The sequence below is a fragment of the Sinohyriopsis cumingii genome, chromosome 8, assembly GCF_028554795.1.
Source record: "Sinohyriopsis cumingii isolate HCF-2022 chromosome 8, ASM2855479v2, whole genome shotgun sequence".
NCBI lineage: Eukaryota > Metazoa > Mollusca > Bivalvia > Unionida > Unionidae > Sinohyriopsis > Sinohyriopsis cumingii.
Genome location: NC_142968.1, coordinates 2,784,459 through 2,804,009, shown reverse-complemented (window position 1 = coordinate 2,804,009; position 19,551 = coordinate 2,784,459).

Genomic DNA, 19,551 nt, shown 5'->3' with positions numbered 1-19,551 from the left:
CGCCAAACAACCTTCAACCAGACCTTTCTCTAGACAAGTTTCCTCTGTTACTTTCAACAGATTTAAAGATTTGTTTAGTGACATAGATATTCTTGATATGAAGAATGCGGATTGGTTTGCTCGTGAAATGCGCTTCGCTTTTCTCACGCGTGATCTTCTGTGTTTAGTATTGTTATTCTTGTATACCAAAACTACAAAACATCTAAATACTTTGTTGTTTTCATTTTTGGCAAGCTCCAATTCACATTTTCTACTGTACGATTGAGTCCTTCAACATCCTTTTTTGCTGTTTCATTAAACATGTCATACTTATTTATCGGGCAGTTTTGAAAGGTGTCGTTATAGACACTGGCGTCGCTAGGGGGGTGGGGGGTGCGGACCGCACCGGGTGACACCATCTCAGAGGGGTGACACCAAAATGAAAAATTGCAAATTTTACAGAGCACACACTGCTCGGTCTAGTCGGATTTCATAAGCGGATAACCGATCATAGTTAAATACATGACTAGCAGGCACAGGGTGCCACCATGCAGTCTGCAGAGCGTCTGGTGCTTATTTGAATGAGATTCAGAGCTGGTCGAAGCAAAATTTGGAATTATTTTAAGAAGAAGAAATCCATGGTGGAAGTCTGGAGGAGTGACACCATGAGTTTACCGTACTGGGGTGACACCAACCCTAGCGACGCCGCTGGTTATAGAACTCACCTCCATGAGCAGCCCAAACGTTTGCTGATCTGCCTGATATCGTAGCCATTTCAAATGCCTGTCTGATACCTGTCCACGTTTTACCTTTAAGTGACAGGCTGTATTCTGACTAAAAACATTTACGCGTTTTATCGAATACTTCGAACCACCATTACTTCTAGAATATTCTTTGAGATCTATCGGACTATCAGACCAATTATTTTTCATACCATTAGCAACCCATCTGGGCCATGGAGAACGTTTTCTTACTGGCTTATACAAATCGTCTTCTAATTCTATGTCGGACTTGCACTTAAATCCCATAGCACCTCTGAAAAGCTCTGTCCATTCGTTCGCTAATTCTATTTGGCTTTATGACTGCTAACTCATCCAACATGATTTGTTGCACCGATGTTTCTGCTTTGGAAAGTCAACGTGGAAAATGTCATGCCGCATAGCTGTATCCTTCGTTGTAAAATTCTTAACCTGGCAGTGGCTAGTCATTGGTGTCCAGTTGCTCACCCAGAGGATGATAATTACCACTGTATATGTGTCCTGACAAAGTCTAACCTCATTTGGCTTCGGAAGTCGAGCTTGTGTTAGTCAAAGTCACCAACATAGATTCCACGTCGTTTGCAGAGGGTGATGAGGTTACAAATGGAACAAAGTCTACCACGAACTGGTTTATATGGCTTCGCCAATCGACAAGCCTTAACTTCTAGTCTGTGAGATAATACTATAAATTTAGCTATTGCATTTCAATATGTCAAAGAATAGATAATATCAAGGCAACGTTTGGATCCGAAATTTGCAATATTTAAATAAAATAATGTTCGACATAAAATAACGTTCGACTTAAAATAATGTTCGACATAAAATAACGTCCGACTTAAAATAATGTTCGACTTAAAATAATGTTCGACATAAAATAATGTTCGACATAAAATAACGTCCGACTTAAAATAATGTTCGACTTAAAATAATGTTCGACATGCGTAGGAATATCTATCTATATATTAAACCAGTACTTAACATATTTGCATTCTAGTACAGCAAGATTTCGTGTTACGCATTGTATCGTCGTGACTCGCGTATCGAGATACTTTTGTCATCGTGTCTACACCGTAACATTACACACCTGATATATCAATTATGTATGTGTGTGTATTTGAATGTGCGTGCGCGCGCGTGTGTGTGTGTGTGTGTGTGTGTGTGTGTGTAACAGAAGATATATCCCGAAAAGTTTGACAGGTTTCTTTTACACAACCATTTTCAATATTTGATTTAATGTAATGTTTTATACGCAACTTAGATCTGAAAACACATGCAGCTATGGGAAACCAAGTTCAAGTAAACAGCATCACGTGTTCCAAGGACGACATTTGTACCGTAGAATGTGCAGCCTGTAATAGTTTGTGATTTGTTTGATGGGAAGTGCTGATGTTTTGCTAAAGTTTTAATATTTCGAAATGACTAAATGATTCACTGAAAGCCTGGAATTATATTCTAGTAATTGTATATTATGCTGCTGCGTTGTAAGATTAAATTTTCTTCCCATATTAGCCATAGATCGCAGAAAACACTCGTTATTAAGAGTTCATATCAGTCTTGTAAGAAAATAATTGAGAATCTTATTTTATTAATTTTATTTGATTACCGTTCGTTGAAATTGCAGAGCTTGGAACATTTGTTTGAAATATAAAATACCTTATTTTTGGATCAAAGATTTGAATATATTAATAGTTTTGGATTTACCGTAAAATTTCAAGGACATTCTGGGTTTTAATATCTTTGGATTACCGTGAAATTTCAAGGACATTCTGGGATTTAATATCCTTGGAATTACCGTGAAATTTCAAGGATATTCTGGGATTTAATATCCTTTCGATATACCTTGAGCTGAAGTGAAGACTTTTTGGATTTTAAAACAGTAATTCTCCTGTGGTGTTAGCACATAAACACTTTATATTTTTCATTTGGTATACCTTTTGAAGCGTATCAGGATTACCAGGAACTGACAGAACGTTTTAGGTATTTTAGGAATTCATACCATGCTGTAAATAATTATTAATTCTTTCACTTTGTATTTTAAGAAAATAAGTTTATATTTTAAATTATACAATATTTGTTGACTTAGCTCTTTCTTGTTAGGCAGTTCAAGTCTCTAGTACGTAATAATATGTATACGTTTAGTGCGATGCAGTTAGTGCCAATATGAGCATGCCATATACACATAAGTACTAGATTATATTGTTGACGTGGGGAATAAAGAGTTTTGTATGGATCATAACCTGCCAAAGATCTCAACCAAAACACCGCAAAATCTAGGAAAATCTAGAATTGCATGTTTTTGTTTTATTATTCGTGCATAAGATTAAGAAAAGAATTGCAGACGTGTAGAACATGTTTATAATGAATATCACGTGTCTTAAGAATGTACTAACGTCTAGAAAAATAGTCTAACTGGTTGCATATTTGACTTATGAATGCAAAAAGAACCTGGATTATGATGTCACGTGCACACTCTAACATCATGATATAAACGGGCTCTACGCATTTATTTCACGGGAAATGTCAATACACTTCACACTGAGCATTTGTCCCTGTTTGAGTTAAACATTTTACCATTTCGATCCAGTTATTTCTTTAATAACGTATTCGATCATTAGGCATGAGTATTAAATTCGCAATACCTGTCACCGAATAATATTTTAAATTCGCAATACCTGTCACCGAATAATATTTTAAATTCGCAATACCTGTCACCGAATAATATTTTAAATTCGCAATACCTGTCACCGAATAATATTTTAAATTCGAAATACCTGTTACAGAATAATATTTTAAATTCGCAACACCTGTCACCGAATAATATTTTAAATTCGCAATACCTGTCACCGAATAATATTTTAAATTCGCAATACCTGTCACCGAATAATATTTTAAATTCGCAATACCTGTTACAGAATAATATTTTAAATTCGCAACACCTGTCACCGAATAATATTTTAAATTCGCAATACCTGTCACCGAATAATATTTTAAATTCGAAATACCTGTCACCGAATAATATTTTAAATTCGCAATACCTGTCACCGAATAATATTTTAAATTCGCAATACCTGTCACCGAATAATATTTTAAATTCGAAATACCTGTTACAGAATAATATTTTAAATTCGCCACACCTGTCACCGAATAATATTTTAAATTCGCAATATCACCGAATAATATGTTTAATTCGCAATACCTGTCTCTGATTAATCACAGAAAGTGATTGCTGGATTATAGTTTTTTTTTTTAAATAACGTTTATTGACCATTGAGATAAATACCACATACATGTAATACATACATCTTGGTACACTACTTAAACCATAGCACAAGCAAGCTAATGATAAAAGGAAGAAAGAAACTAGTGAAAACTAAGTAGCTTACATTTATAATGATAAAATAATATATATATATATATATATATATATATATATATATATATATATATATATATATATATATATATATATATATATTATCATTTCGAAATATGAGAGCATATATATTCAGTCATAGTCATGTACAACAACACAAAAAATCATTAATATACACCATATATGCATATTTATCTATACACACATCCCATATATAGTTAATTTTATTCGATTCCATTTCCCCAACAATTTTTCTACATCTTGAATTTTGTTTCCAATTTCATCTCCACCAGGTCTTCTGTATTCACGGATAACAAAACTCCTAATGGAGAGAATTTTGAAACCCAATCAATATCTTTATGTGTACACATCTGTGTGTATGAAGTTTTTAATGCCCACATCTTTATAACTTTTGTTTTGTTGATATTCACTTTTAGTCAAAATATTTATGCAGATGAGTTGATACCCGTGATGACAGCAGCGTCCAATATGAAAACTCTGCGAAACAAATTCATTCTGAATCACACAACACTTTGTGCATTTTCTACAGAATCTATATATCCAATATTTCATTTGTTCACCAAAACTGAAGAAAGACAGCATACAAATCCAAGAGATAGAATAAAAAACTTTTTCAAAATCAACCTGTAAAATAATACCATTCATATCACTCTCTTCTGTTAAGTATATAGTATCATATATCATATAGTATCATATATCATATAGTATCATATATCATATAGTATCCAGGCATAGAACACAATTAATGTTGCTATATATTCTCTGCATTTATTTCTCAGTACTGACCTTTCCACTGTGTGACAATCAATGCAAATCATATGTTAATCTAAAATACCTTCAAAGATGACTTCACGGTGAAGTTCTCGTCAAAGGTTTAGTATAAGGAATCTTCAGTTTCGCCCACATGGATTATTTTCACACTTCCTACAGACTACGGGATAAATAAGTCCTATTGATTGAGAATCGATGTGGTCTAGAAGTTTGTATTATTTCATATTGTTCCCGTAGAAATGTGTGTGTGTGTGTGATTAGGATTTTTAACGTACAATGTTTCAGTCATATCGCTACGATGCCTGCAGTGTGGCAGTTTATAGCGATGTCTAGCACTGGAGCATCATGCCGCAAACATGTAGCATGATGTCCCACCCAGTCACATTATCCCATTGTTAGACATCATTATAAACTGTCACGCAGCAGACATCGTAGCGATATGACTTTTTTTTTAAAAAAAAGATACGTTAAAAATCCAACACACACACACACGTGCGCGCGCGCGCGTCTTGCAAAGGATATTTCCGTTTTTGGAAATGAGGTCATGTTTCCTCTCGAGTTTTCATGTAACCTTTATCTTCAGCGCAGCTTTGTTTTATTGGCATTAAGAGTCCATGGAATATCACCCATTTGAAAGTGTTTGGATGGCCCGATTTATCACGATATATATTTGTCGGTAAGTGTAGTGCTTTTGTGTATCTATGAAAGTCTTTTCTCAGAGAATTCTATTTTCAGAAGAGTAACTCAATTGTACTTGAATTATCGGGTGCATTGAATTCGCCAGCCTATACACTTTTCTGAGCTCATCAACTTCATTGATTCAATCTCTTCAATATCGTCAGCAAGTCATCGATATGCCGTCTGCAGCTTTTAGGATCGCAAAACAATTTATCGTCACATTCTCAAATGTATGTCCCCTCATAATTCATTATTAGGTAGAGCGGCGGTTTTATAGCTCAGCGCCCTGCACCCCCACCCCCTTGCGAAATGAGAACAATAGACCCTCAACATCTAATTTCTATATCACTAGAAATTCTGTCAAATATTCATAGAAAAATACTGCTTTGTTTTCAAAATCAAAATGAATTTTGACAATCTGCTTTAATTATAACATGTTTAATACAAACTCCAAAATGTTTTCTCACCCTACCCCGCTATTAGCTTGCTGGTCCGGTGTTTTCGCATCTTTTGCACTTCGCTAAGTCGCTACTGCTCCAAGGTGTGATCCTATAGCTATACTCTCAGTTCGCAAATACTGTTCACCGGTAAAAGTCAAGTTTTTCTTTTTCCAAACTTGTATCTAGCCACCACCCCACCCGCCGTTTCAACAAGCGGCATATGCCATGTTTCTCAGGATGCTCTAACATAATTCTTTTAAATAATAATAATAATAATAATAATAATAATAATAATAACAATAATAATAATAATAATAACAATAATAATAATAACAATAATGACAATAATACTAATGATACAAATAATAACAATAATAACAATAACAATAATAAAAATGATAATAATGATAATAACATTGATAAAAATAATAACAATAATAATAATAATAACAATAACAACAAAAATAATAATAATAATAAATAATGATAATAACAACAATAACAATAATAATAATAATAATAATAATAATAATAATAATAATAATATCTATGTTTGGTTAGTGCTTGTTCAATAGCTCCGGTGTTAGTCTTATTTTCTGATAGAGGTTGTTCAGTAGAATCATTGTTAGTAATGAAATTGGTTGTGACCCTAGTTATGAGTTTTATATTACGCACATTCCATTTTATCTGATTTTTATAATATATACTGATATCTTCTAACATTGTTTCTCCCGTTGACATTCATTCTCACATGTCTAAACTCAAATGTTCCTTGTAGTTGACTTGGATTTTTTCAGGCCTGGTATATTTTAGAAGTATATACTTTTTGAGTTCCTTGGGATACTATCTTCTTTTTATTCATCCCTCTATTTGTCCTTTGATCTTCTTTTCTTTCCGTTTGTAATGCTAGCTTTCCAAGCAGTGTACGCTCGGCCACTCAACCACCCACGAGTATACTGAAACGAGTTGGGAATATAGACTAAACGAAATGATGAAGCATCCATTTATCATTAAAACATTTAAATCATTTTACGGTCGATCAAAGTCATTGTTATGGTCATCAGATTATTTTTATCCATCCACTCTGTCTTCTCTCTCCGTTAGTCGGTTCATCTGTCAGCTTTTCAATTATAGTTCCAAGGCCATCTTTACATGAAACTGGTGAAAATCGCCACTCTCGTTTTTCCCCGTTTTTGCGTGAGTAACTTTTGATTAATTTTGAGAGAGAGAGAGAGAGAGAGAGAGAGAGAGACCCACTGCAACAAAGTGATATGCTGGTTAGCTAACCAACATATATGGGTTAGGGGTTGACCGTAAGACTATTTTGATTTTTGATCCCCCTGTTTTTGTGTTGGTCAATTAATGAATTTTAACATCAACGAGCCAAATAGAAAGACAGAGACAGAAAAACCTGAGATGCTAACTAACCAACCAACACAGTGAGAGAAAGAGAAAAGAAGAGTAGAGGGACCACCAGAAATTTTAATATTTAAAATTATCTGTATTTAAAACTTTATAGGTTTAAACAAAACAAAAAAAAAAAATGCCCCATTTGTTAAATAGATTATATAATGTGTGAGGCGTATCCAAGGAATTTGATAACAAGGTCGTCTCGCCTCAGCAGGCAGTTTTATAGCATTGGCATCGTGTGCCACTTTAGAAATCAAATACGCCCGGTTAAAACCTGTTGCATTCTGTGCAGAGTTTTTTGTTTTGGTGGGGGATGGATGGGGTGTTTCTTTGGAGTTTTTTCTTCTTTTTTCGCAAATATACACAAACCATACAGCTTAAGAAATCGCTGGAGCCCGCTTAAATTTTATTCTGCATTGTGACCCCAAATGACCCTTTGTGCTGTTTGAATTGGCATTCACGTATCTTTGAAAAACGGGCACATTCAGAGATATTTGTTATGTTTCTGTTTTGGTGCTGATGACGTATTTTGCTTGCGTATACATTTAAACGAGCAGGAAGCCACGGGTGATAAAGGAGCGTAGCGGATTATCTGCAGTGTAGAAAACTCTCATTGAAAATGTTCACTTACCAAAAAGAAAATCGGGTTCCTTGCGTTACTTTATTTTTCTCTCTCGCTCCACATATTTCCATGGATTTATGTTGCTTATGACATTCAAGTGAGAGAGATAGAAAATTAGGCAGAGGGGATTTCGATCAAAGTCTATACCACTTTTAAGCCCCTTAGACACTGTTGAATATCGATAGTTTGTCTGGTTATTTTCTTATTTTAAAATAATGGATATTAAGTAAAATTTCGTCACTATTAACGGGTTTTGAATTAATTGTACACTGCTTAAACTACAACAATACCGGTGTAGATAACACTATAGACGAATCACAATTTTACATATAACTAAATTGGTATGTCAAACTGCTTTATAAAAACGTTTTAAAGCCATATTATTTCCAAGAGAGAGAGAGAGAGAGGATGGATGGCGGACGGACGGACGGACGGACGGACAGACAGACAGACAGACAGACAGACAGATAGATAGATAGATAGATAGATAGATAGATAGATAGATAGATAGAACTTAGCTCTGCCATAAAAAAGTTCTTAACGTGATTTTGTAAACAATTATCCTTTGTATTGATTAAAAAAACGTATATTTCTCTTTTATTTCTTAGCGCCTATGAAAATAAAATGTGTACACGACCCATCCTCTTGAAGAACATTGCGCCTCCGATAGGATCTTTAATTAGTATAAACAAAAACATTATCGTCTAGACCCCGGCATGTCAATCAGTTCAGAGCGCACTCGACATCTGGCGTTGCACAGTACGGGGTGACGGTGTGGGATATGACTGAGAGCAATGGGGGGATGAAAGAATCGGAAATTGATTATACTATCTTTATTGGAAATGCAGGAAATCATTAGCTTATCAAAGGGCGTGCATGATGAAGGAAACAGTCCATTAAGAGGTGTTTATCACAATTTAATGAATTATATGACATGAAAATACTGAACGGTCGTGTAACATTGGGACGATAGTTCATGACTGAAATCCCTGCACTCAGATTAGACGTATTGATCTTATAATTTGTTCCCTTATTCGGCCTGAGAATTACAGCTTTCAGAGAAATTTTGTTATCGCCTACTGCATTGACATAGGACTCATAGTGAGGCAATTCAAGTGCTTTTTTCAGGTCCTCTTGCAACTTCTAAATTAGTTATATCTCGTATCAGGGTGCACGAAATATGCAATGCTTCTTGTAATTTTTTTCTACCATCTCGTGCAAGGGGTACGAGAACATCGTGCGACCACTTGCAAATTTGAAACTAGTACCATCTTGTGAATAGGCACAGGAACATTGAGGGACCACTTGCAAATGCAGGGGTAAGAGAACTTTAGTTGAATGCTTGAAAATTTAGCATAATGCGTGTGGTGGTAAGTGCCATAATTTGCGGGATGACTTTTCTCTTGTATGGTTACGAAAGCACTGCAAGATCACATGTAAATGTAGTACCATCTGTTTTTTTCGAGGTGGGGGGACAGATCACTGCGTGACAACAGAAGCCATTTATGTTGCAAGATTATTAGGTTTGGTCTCTTATTCATGGAACAGTATGAGCACAAAATTTTAACTCGAACTCAATGTGGGAATGTAAAGAAGTTCATACATGAAACATCTTTATGTCATAATTTCATGCCAAAAATATCTTAATTCCAAAACTCCATCAGTGAAAAGTTATGAAAAATTAACTCCTTTTCAATTTTGTATTACGCTCTTTCCGTCTTTTTTTTTATAATTATTTTGCTTCCATCAGAACTTTACTGACCATGGAGCTGGGAGATCATCAAATTCTGAACCAATCAATACTATTCTTATAAAAGTATCAAATTCTGAACCAATCAAAACTATTCTTATAAAAGTATCAAATTATGAACCAATCAAAGCTATTCTTATAAAAGTAAAGTAATTTTTGATTAGCTGTAGAAAATAAAATGTCTGGCTCAAACTGCTTTAAAGTTGCATGCTTGAAATCACAAGAAGAATGAATAGCGTAGACCCTAATCTGCCACACATTATAAGCCAGCAGATCTGGGTCTACGTTGTTGGAATTTGGGTATAATTTATCAATGGATAAATACGGTAGCGATAAACAGAGAAATAAAACAGTCCATTAAAATTATGAATGTATTTTATGTTGAAGACACCACAAGTATTGAAAAGGTCAATATTAATTTTCATATATTTGGCCATACTACAAAATACTGTATATTTTGGCATAGAACTAAGAGCTTTTCTTCAGATTTCCTATAAATATTGCAATAACCGGATTATGCATAGAATGTCTCACTGGAGCGTTTTAGAGGAATTAGAGGAGCATGCAATACTAGGATATTGAAGGAAAATGCAAAGGAAGTGACGCTTGCATTCCATAAATGCAGTTTCGACAGCATGTCAACGCCTATACAGCAGATTAGTTCTTATTTCCTACTGGAGATTGTTTAAGGGCACAGGGATTATATTCTGCTGGGTTTAATCGACAAAAAAGGGCCATCTAATTAAGACATGTATGAATCGTGACATCAAAAATAACTTTTAAGACAATTCTTATCAAGCAGATGTCAAGAAGGTCAGGTGTGCTAATCTCATGTTTGGTAGGCTAATCTCATTAGTATCATAGTCTATAGTAAAGGTCAGTACAACTTATACCGATCGATAGGTGTCACCAATTTCTATTATAGTTCTTTCTTTCTATGCCATAATTGCACCATCTGTAATATATGTCAATGCCCACTTTCATAAGCTGATGTCAATATTTCACAGTTATTAAATCTTTCATTTTAGTAAGGTATTTGAAAGTGAGAACAAAGAGAGATTTATATAATCAAATTTCAGTAGTTCACTGTTGTAGACAGTCACTTTATATTCAACATCAGTTAGAACTGCGTACCACGAATTATTTTTTTTTGCCTCGAATGTACCACGGTATACCGCAATTATATTATGAACCAACAATTCAATGTTGGGAGATAGTGGCCTCACACGTTTTTGTTTAATTTTCGTCTGTCAATAGCTAGAAATATATCTTGCTCTGTCGCAAAATATAAACATATTATATCAGTGAAATTATTTAGAAGAAAAAAAAATTAATTATCTTGCGATTAAAGTTCAGAAAATAGTTCAGCTCAAAAGAAAACATCAGCCCCCCTCTCCCCCAGCACCCACGAAAATTAAATGGCCTGTACCTTACAGCGGGTACAGTTTCAAGGAGTATGTAAATTTTGGTATAAGTTGCAACCAATGTAGGATGATTAAGCTTACACTACTGATGATACTGTGAACGACACCATTCAGACATATGTTCCTATTGTTAAAAATAGGTTACTGAAGCCTACAATTTCTAGCCACACTATTCACATAGTAGGCAGGAAGATTTAGAGTGGGATGTAAGTTCCCCCAAGTGGCCAAGTGGTCTAAAGCGTTCACCGTTCCGGATCACTGCCATCTCACCTCTGTCTGCGTGGGTTCGAGTCCAAGGCTCGGCTAGCGTGGGTACGTGGGAAAGCCTGCCAGTACCTTTTCGTGGGTCGGTGGTTCTTCCCTGGGTTTTCTAGGGTTCTTCCTCCACCAGTTATACTGGCCGCCATGTATAGCCTATCTTGTGCTGAAAAAATAGCTTTAAACCCTAGAACAACAACAACAACAACAGACATACGTTCCTATTGTTAAAAATAGGTTACTGAAGCCTACAATTTCTAGCCACACTATTCACACAGTAGGCAGGAAGATTTATAGTGGGATGCCAATACCCGGGCAAGAGATTTTTCGGAGAGATCCAGTAAACATAAAAAATAATTACTCAAAAAACGAGAAAATATTGAGTGGACTTGAAAATTTAGGTAAAATTCGGACAAACAACAAGAGCACTAGTTAAAATTGCACGATGATTAGAAGTCTAGTAAAGTTACAATTGCACGATGATTCGAAGTCTAGCAAAGGAGTGCATGTACTTAGCACATTCACAAACGCTAGTAAATAACTAAAACATGATGTTTTTTCTTTAGATTTGTTTTGCTGTTTTGATTTGGTTTTTGGTATCCGAAATTTCTCCACAGCATTCTGTTTGGCCACCCCGTTGACACAAGTGACACCTGTCAAACAGATGACTAAAGACCGATAAATGTCATTGCATTTCTTACTCTCTGAAACTAGCGACAGTGCAAAAGTAGCTTGATACGAACAACCCGTAATAATGCGCACCTCGAACATCCACAGTCTACATCTCATTTCACCTATTCGTCCGAACTGTACTCTATAACAGTATAAATATATGAGTCCCTATACATACATACATACATACATACATACATACATACATACATACATACATACATACATACATACATACATACATACATGCATACATACATACATACATGCATACGTACGTACGTACGTACGTACATACATACATACATACTTTCATACACACACATACATACATACATACATACATACATACATACATACATACATACATACATACATACCATTTCCTATCCTGTGAAATATTTGGTACCTACGATTTCCGAGGAAAAAACTGATGAATTCATAGGATTATTAACAGAGTAAAAGTAGATATGCCTCGTCAGATATACAGCGTGTGTGTGTTTTTTAATTTTTAACGTAGCTTTAACAATTTTAGTCGTATAGCTACAATGTCTGCAGTGTGGCAATTTATAGTGATGTCTAGCACTGGGGCATCATGCCTCACGCATGTAGCATAATGTTCCACCAAGTCACATTATCCTGACACCAGGCCAAGCGAGGCAGCTGCTAGTATATTTTGTATAAGTCTTCGGTATGACTCGGCCGGGGTTTAAACCCGCGACCTTTCACATCCAAGGCTGGTTCTCTAACCACTTCGGTCATGTAGACTGGGATAGAGCTTCTTTTATGCGGATTTGGTCAGACACACAATCGTTGTCCTGGATTAATTTATCTTAGTAGAAGGCACAATATACGGTTTAAATAGATGCTTGTCTCTGTAGAACAATTTACATTAAGATGTTTTGAATGGTCATATTAATACAAAAGAATTGCACGCTATGCGGGAAAATGTACTAGTAGAAGGTGCATAAAACTGAGTGAATAACTTCTTGGTAAATCTTGCTTAAAGTTTGACAATGCACGCTGTCTGTGAAGATTTCGCAAAATTGGTCAACTTGAGAAACATAAAATGCTAAATTATCCACAGCAGTGCTAACGACAATTCCATGGAGATCTCAACAGTTTATCGGATATGTGCAACTTCATCGATTTTTCCTAAACGATGTTGACTACGAACACGTGCCTCACTGTGTCTATAAAGAATACATCAATATAATCGAACAGCGGTACACCTTAATTAATCCCGAGATCTATTTTCTGGATTTAAACTATTCTGTAGCATGGTCAATTGCAATAAATCTCATTATTTTACCAGAAACAAATTTCCTTTAAAAGAAATACAACCAATTGTCTTGCTATCTAGAATTTTTCCCTTCCTGTATAGAAAACAACATAAGTATGTGGTATTATTGAGTCATTTGGACTCTAAACTGATTAGATAATGCAATTATGTATTACTGATTGAAATGTGCTAATTTTTGTGTATTATACGTTCATAGAAGAGAGCTCAAGATGGACTTTAAAATGTTTCGCCTTCCATCGAATTTAAATATAAACAAGCTTGTTGAAATAAAAACAAAATCCCAAAAACAATATTGTTCCATTGTTAATGAACATGAACAAACAATAAGTACACTAGACACCTGCCATTAAACGTTCAAAAGTAATGAACACGTCATGCAATGAGTACCACTTGTACCTGCCGCTACAAGTTCAAAGTTAATGAACACGTACATACGTTGAGTACACTAGGTACCTGCTATTACACGTTCAGTGTAAATGAGCACGAGCATATATTGAGTACACTAGGTACCTGCTATTACACGTTCAGTATAAATAAACACGTGCATACATTGAGTACAATAAGTACCTGCTATTACACGTTCAGTGTAAATGAAGACGTGCATACATTGAGTACACAGAGTACATGTCATTACACGTTCAAATTACTATTAATCTGCAGAGCATGTTAGAGATAAGTGACACAAACATGACCAATCAACAACGATTTGGCTTAAACCAGATATAGAATGTATGGGAAAACCAGTTTGATTTAAAATGGTGAAATATCTGTAGCAGAGACAACTATAGGAATGACAAACGTTGAAATAAATTTCAAGTCATACAAATATATAATAGATTTTAAAAGAGCCTATGAAACAATGTATATTCTTTAAAATACAATTACCTGTTTCAGTACAGTTATTGAGAGCGCCTCAAGGCGATATATGCGACACACGGCATTATCTGGGTGTTTTTATACCGCTTTCTTAATGACATCCAAAATGACACAAATTGCCGTTGTTACTACTTTCTTGAAAGTTGAGTTGCTTATACAAATATCGATCGACTGTGAGAAGAAAGTATTCGGGATAAAATGAAAATATAATGCTTCAATTAGACCTAAGTGCTGATTGAAACATCTGCCTACACATTCCACATGAAGGCACGACTAATATAATCTAAGGTGGAGTTTGCAGCGAAACAAGAAAGTTCCAGTCATGGTGTTGCATTATTTCAATCCAAAACCTGCAGAGTTTCGTGGCCAGACAAACCATGGAACTCCGTGACTGGGATTTCTTTTTCTTGGTACAAACACCAGCAAAGATTATTTTTCTCACCCATTTTTCCCATACAATTTATATTAACACTTTTGCAGTATAGTTATCCGATTCAACACATACCGAATTTATTGCGTACCATTATTGCATCTCACGTTTTACCAATCTCATCAGTTCTTGGACTGTTGCATGAAAATCATAATAATTATCTATGTAGAATTCAGGTCAATATTCCATGCATAGAAAAGAAAAAGAAAAGAAAAAAGTTCTAATTGTTATAAGTATTCCCGTAGGAAAGTCTTGAACCACGTTATATTGTTTGCATATACGCGCATTCATACGAATATGTTAATGAGGAAAGTGGAGTGACCTGTTGACCATAAGTATACAAATTCTACGCATAAGAAAACAGGAAGATAATGAGATTTGATATTATTACCGTATTATCACATTTAATCAATATATGTCATATGAAAATAACAATAAGTAACTAATATATTTTAAAAAGTATAACTTTTGAACTTTCATTTCAAATTTGGAAATGTTCTGTGGCACCCAATTGATTTTAGAACAAAACAGATGGAGAGAGAGAAAGCGAGCAATGATACAAATTTAGGAAGATAGCTATTTTTGTAACTTGAAAGCTACGGATTTTCTGAAACATGAAACTATTGAATTTTTCTCAACTTACAATGATACCAAGTTTTATCACAGCCATAACGACTAAATAGCATAATTATTTACCTCAAATGACACTTGGAAATCGGTTAATGTTTGTAGAAACCGAATTTAGGGATGCATTGACATGAATACCACATCAATCCACATGATTCTATTCGAGCGAGCAAAAGCGATAGCAGATACATCGTATAAACTGTTTAGTGTTACCTCACAGTATAAATTTCGAAAGCTAAATTTAAATTAAATAAAACAGTATGATTTTCAAATTGCAGATAAGCGTTTGTAAAAGACTACATTCTTAACTTTACCGGGAAAATACGTAAATCAGTCAAGTAGATTTAAGAGATTAAGTCGTTGAAAAATTGAAAGAATGGAAGGAAGAAAATAAGGGACATAACTCTCGAAGAATAATTATCTCTATTGCAAACAAGGTGGTGTAACTAAAGCAAAGAGGCCTTAGAGGTCCGATTAATGAAAGCGTTAAGACGTATTTACTCGTGAAATGTAAGCTACGTTGTGAATCGTTTAATAGTTGGGAAACAGCTCAGTACATTGTGCCGCTAAATGTTGTTCAATTCGTGGAGAGCAGTGGGGTTATATAAAACACAACACGAAGAAAGAAGTATTTAAAACAGAATGCAAACTGTCAGATTTCGTTTTAAAGTTTCTGGAATGGGATAGATGACGTAAAACAATGGATCAGAGCATAAAGATGTTAATAACGCTGGGCTTGTGAATGTGTTTTGAGGAATATATATTCCGATAAATATTACAATGCATCAAGGAGTCAGTTCATGTGCGCAACTGCGTAATGTATATCACTGCACTGGTACTTAACAGTGTCTCATGTACTACCGGCTCAGATATAATACTTTAGCAGTCCACGGGGGAGTCGCTGAATTTGGGGATTTGTGTTACCCGGGTGCTGCGGTCGACTGTGGTATTAATTTGAAGGACAGGACTGGTTTTCTCAGTGTGTTGGACCAAAGGTTCTGGAGCAAAGAGTCTTCGCAACAATGAGCTTCTCGAGGCATCCGTCGGCAGACCTGGAACAGCGGACCAGGTGAAGTTGCTCTATCACCATTGGACGGGAGATGTGGAGTCGGTAATCTCTCATGAATCTCGAGATAAATAAAATCATACGTTCCACTTCTGAATCACACCCAACTCAAAATCAGTTAGACAACCAATATACTTGTTCATGCGTCATAAATCAGTTTTACTTGTTTATAAATTTAATAGTTATCGTACATTGTTGATAGAGCAACGTGTCAACCATTTTTAATTCCTTGTAATTCCATGTTTTGATCGGTTCCATGATTGGAAGGTTATCACATTCTTATGTCCATTCTTGAAGTTTGAGCGCATAATTTTGTTATATGGATTTCTGGAATTTATGTGCACCAACAAGATGTGAGACCTCGTTCATCAGTCATACCCGTTGTAAATAGATATCTCATTCACGTACTTGTGTTTAGTGTTTTCGCTAGATCAAACTCCTCCTGGATTCTATCCGATCACATAATGGGGGTTTTAAACTTAGGATATTAATGTTCCAACACCAGATGAAAGCATTATGGTAATGTTTAAGAGGAAGGTAGCATATTTAAAATTGCCATTGGCTGTGTACATGCGGTGACGGTATTTTTATATTACAGTGCAACATTGGAATAACAATGTAGCAAACTTGGATACCAAAGCAATTTACAGATACCCTATGGTTCAATTAAATCTAAATTAAACCAAGCCATTAATACCAGCATAATCAAAGGTCATGTTCCAACGACTGATTGAAAAAATCTATGATCGTATACCGTATAAACTGAAGAGAACGAACAGAAGACAAAGCGAGTAAAAATTAATTAGATGTCAGTTGTAATAATTTCATCCAGTAAGCGTTTTGGTATGGGTTTGTTTATGCAATGCAACTTTTAGTACGAGTCTGTTTCTTTGCTGATGTCGTGTTTTAACTGCTTGATCTGTTTTTCACCTTTCATCGTCAGACTGTATACAATGCAAGCTCGACTCGACAACCTTCACAACTTTGGCATGGCAAGGTGATTATCTTGCCTTTTCTGCAGCAAATATTCCTATTAATGCAGGTAGCAATTCTTTTTTAATTCTTAGGTTGTATTTTTCAGTTATAATCTCCATCTCACCTCTTGGTCAAGCAGTTCATTTTGGGTTGATATTGGATCACGTGATCTCGTGGTCTTTTAATGGCTGACTTTATACAGCAGTTCCTTCACACGGCGTTTTATGATCTGTTTCGCAATATGATTCACCCATTCTTTGTTTTGTTTTGTCCAGCCTAATATTATTAACATATGTGTTCCAGTATATTTTCTCAAGAAGTGCTAACATTGTTTTTTTTTTTTTATACCTTTTCCCGAACTTTGAACTGCTTATTATCTGCTTTTACATTTTATCGAGTTTTGTGTTGTGTCCATAAAATGCTTTACTGCAAATTAATACTGTAATTGATTCATGTCATGGACATTTGCATTTGCATTCCTCCTTGTTCGCATAAATACGTTCACACGAAATTCTTGAATCCTCAGATGGTAGGATATCTCTGAAAACATCATCAAGGTTTACGGAACGGTCGATTGCAGGTTCAGTGTCGGTCGATTACAGGTTCAGTGTCGGTCGATTACAGGTTCAGTGTCTACACTATAAACATCATTTGCATACAATGGCTGTTAAATTAAGTAGTCAAAATAATCACAAACAATCTCATCCATTTTGAGAGTATTAAAATAATAAAAATTGTATCGTTGAGAAACTGACAGTGCAGAAAGTAATATAATCAGGATTTATTGAGAACAAATAACACAGACTCCATTTCTACAAACAACAAAACTAATATATAAAAACAGGGCATATAAATTAGTTTTAAAAGACTTATTAGAGTATGGAAATACAATTAAGGAAAAGTGCTTATATGGAATTATTTCACAGAAGCTCCATATCAGAACAATTGAATGTAAAGGAAACAAATATAAAGCAAAATTCTAACGACGAGCTTCTTGGTTGCTTATGTATATCATACGCAAATGAAAATAGATTTTCCGACGAAATGCCATGTCTATGTTCCCCACGGACTACGTGATAAAGAAGTCTATCGAAACAGTCAAGATTACAAAAATAAGAGTAGACTGCTCATGTCATGCAGGGTATATACTGGATGCAAGATTACAAAAATAAGAGTAGGCTGCTCATGTCATGCAGGGTATATACTGGATACAAGATTACAAAAATAAGAGTAGACTGCTCATGTAATGCAGGGTACATACTGGAGACAAGATTACAAAAATAAGAGTAGACTGTTCATGTCATGCAGGGTACATACTGGATACAAGATTACAAAAATAAGAGTAGACTGCTCATGTCATGCAGGGTACATACTGGATACAAGATTACAAAAATAAGAGTAGACTGCTCATGTCATGCAGGGTACATACTGGATACAAGATTACAAAAATAAGAGCAGACTGCTCATGTCATGCAGGGTACATACTGGAGACAAGATTACAAAAATAAGAGTAGACTGTTCATGTCATGCAGGGTATATACTGGATACAAGATTACACAAATAAGAGTAGACTGCTCATGTCATGCAGGGTATATACTGGATACAAGATTACACAAATAAGAGTAGACTGCTCATGTCATGCAGGGTATATACTGGATACGACATTATTTTCGATAGACTTAGAAATAATATATTTTGTATTGTATTAATGACAAGATTGAAGTAAAGATGATTTTATTTCCGATAGTTTTACAGCTAGAAACTTTAAACGAATCAGGTGAACGATGGAATGACTGCAGATTGAATGAAGAAAGGATATATGGTGGGTGATTTAAATACTCAGAAGTTACATTAAGTTTGAGTATTAAGTACTCATTGCATATCACCAACCAGAATGCCAAATTGCTTGGGTTCAATAGCGAAAGAAGAATGAATGCATCTATAGAATCTAATAATGCTTTGTGAACTTATAAGCCGAAACAAATTATATATTCATACATGAATACGAGCAAATCAGTACTAAAAATAAATATTTTAATAGTAACGACACATCAAAAGACCTGAACAATTTGTTTTTGTTGCAATCTTTCTCTTCCAGAATATTGTTCATGCGATGTT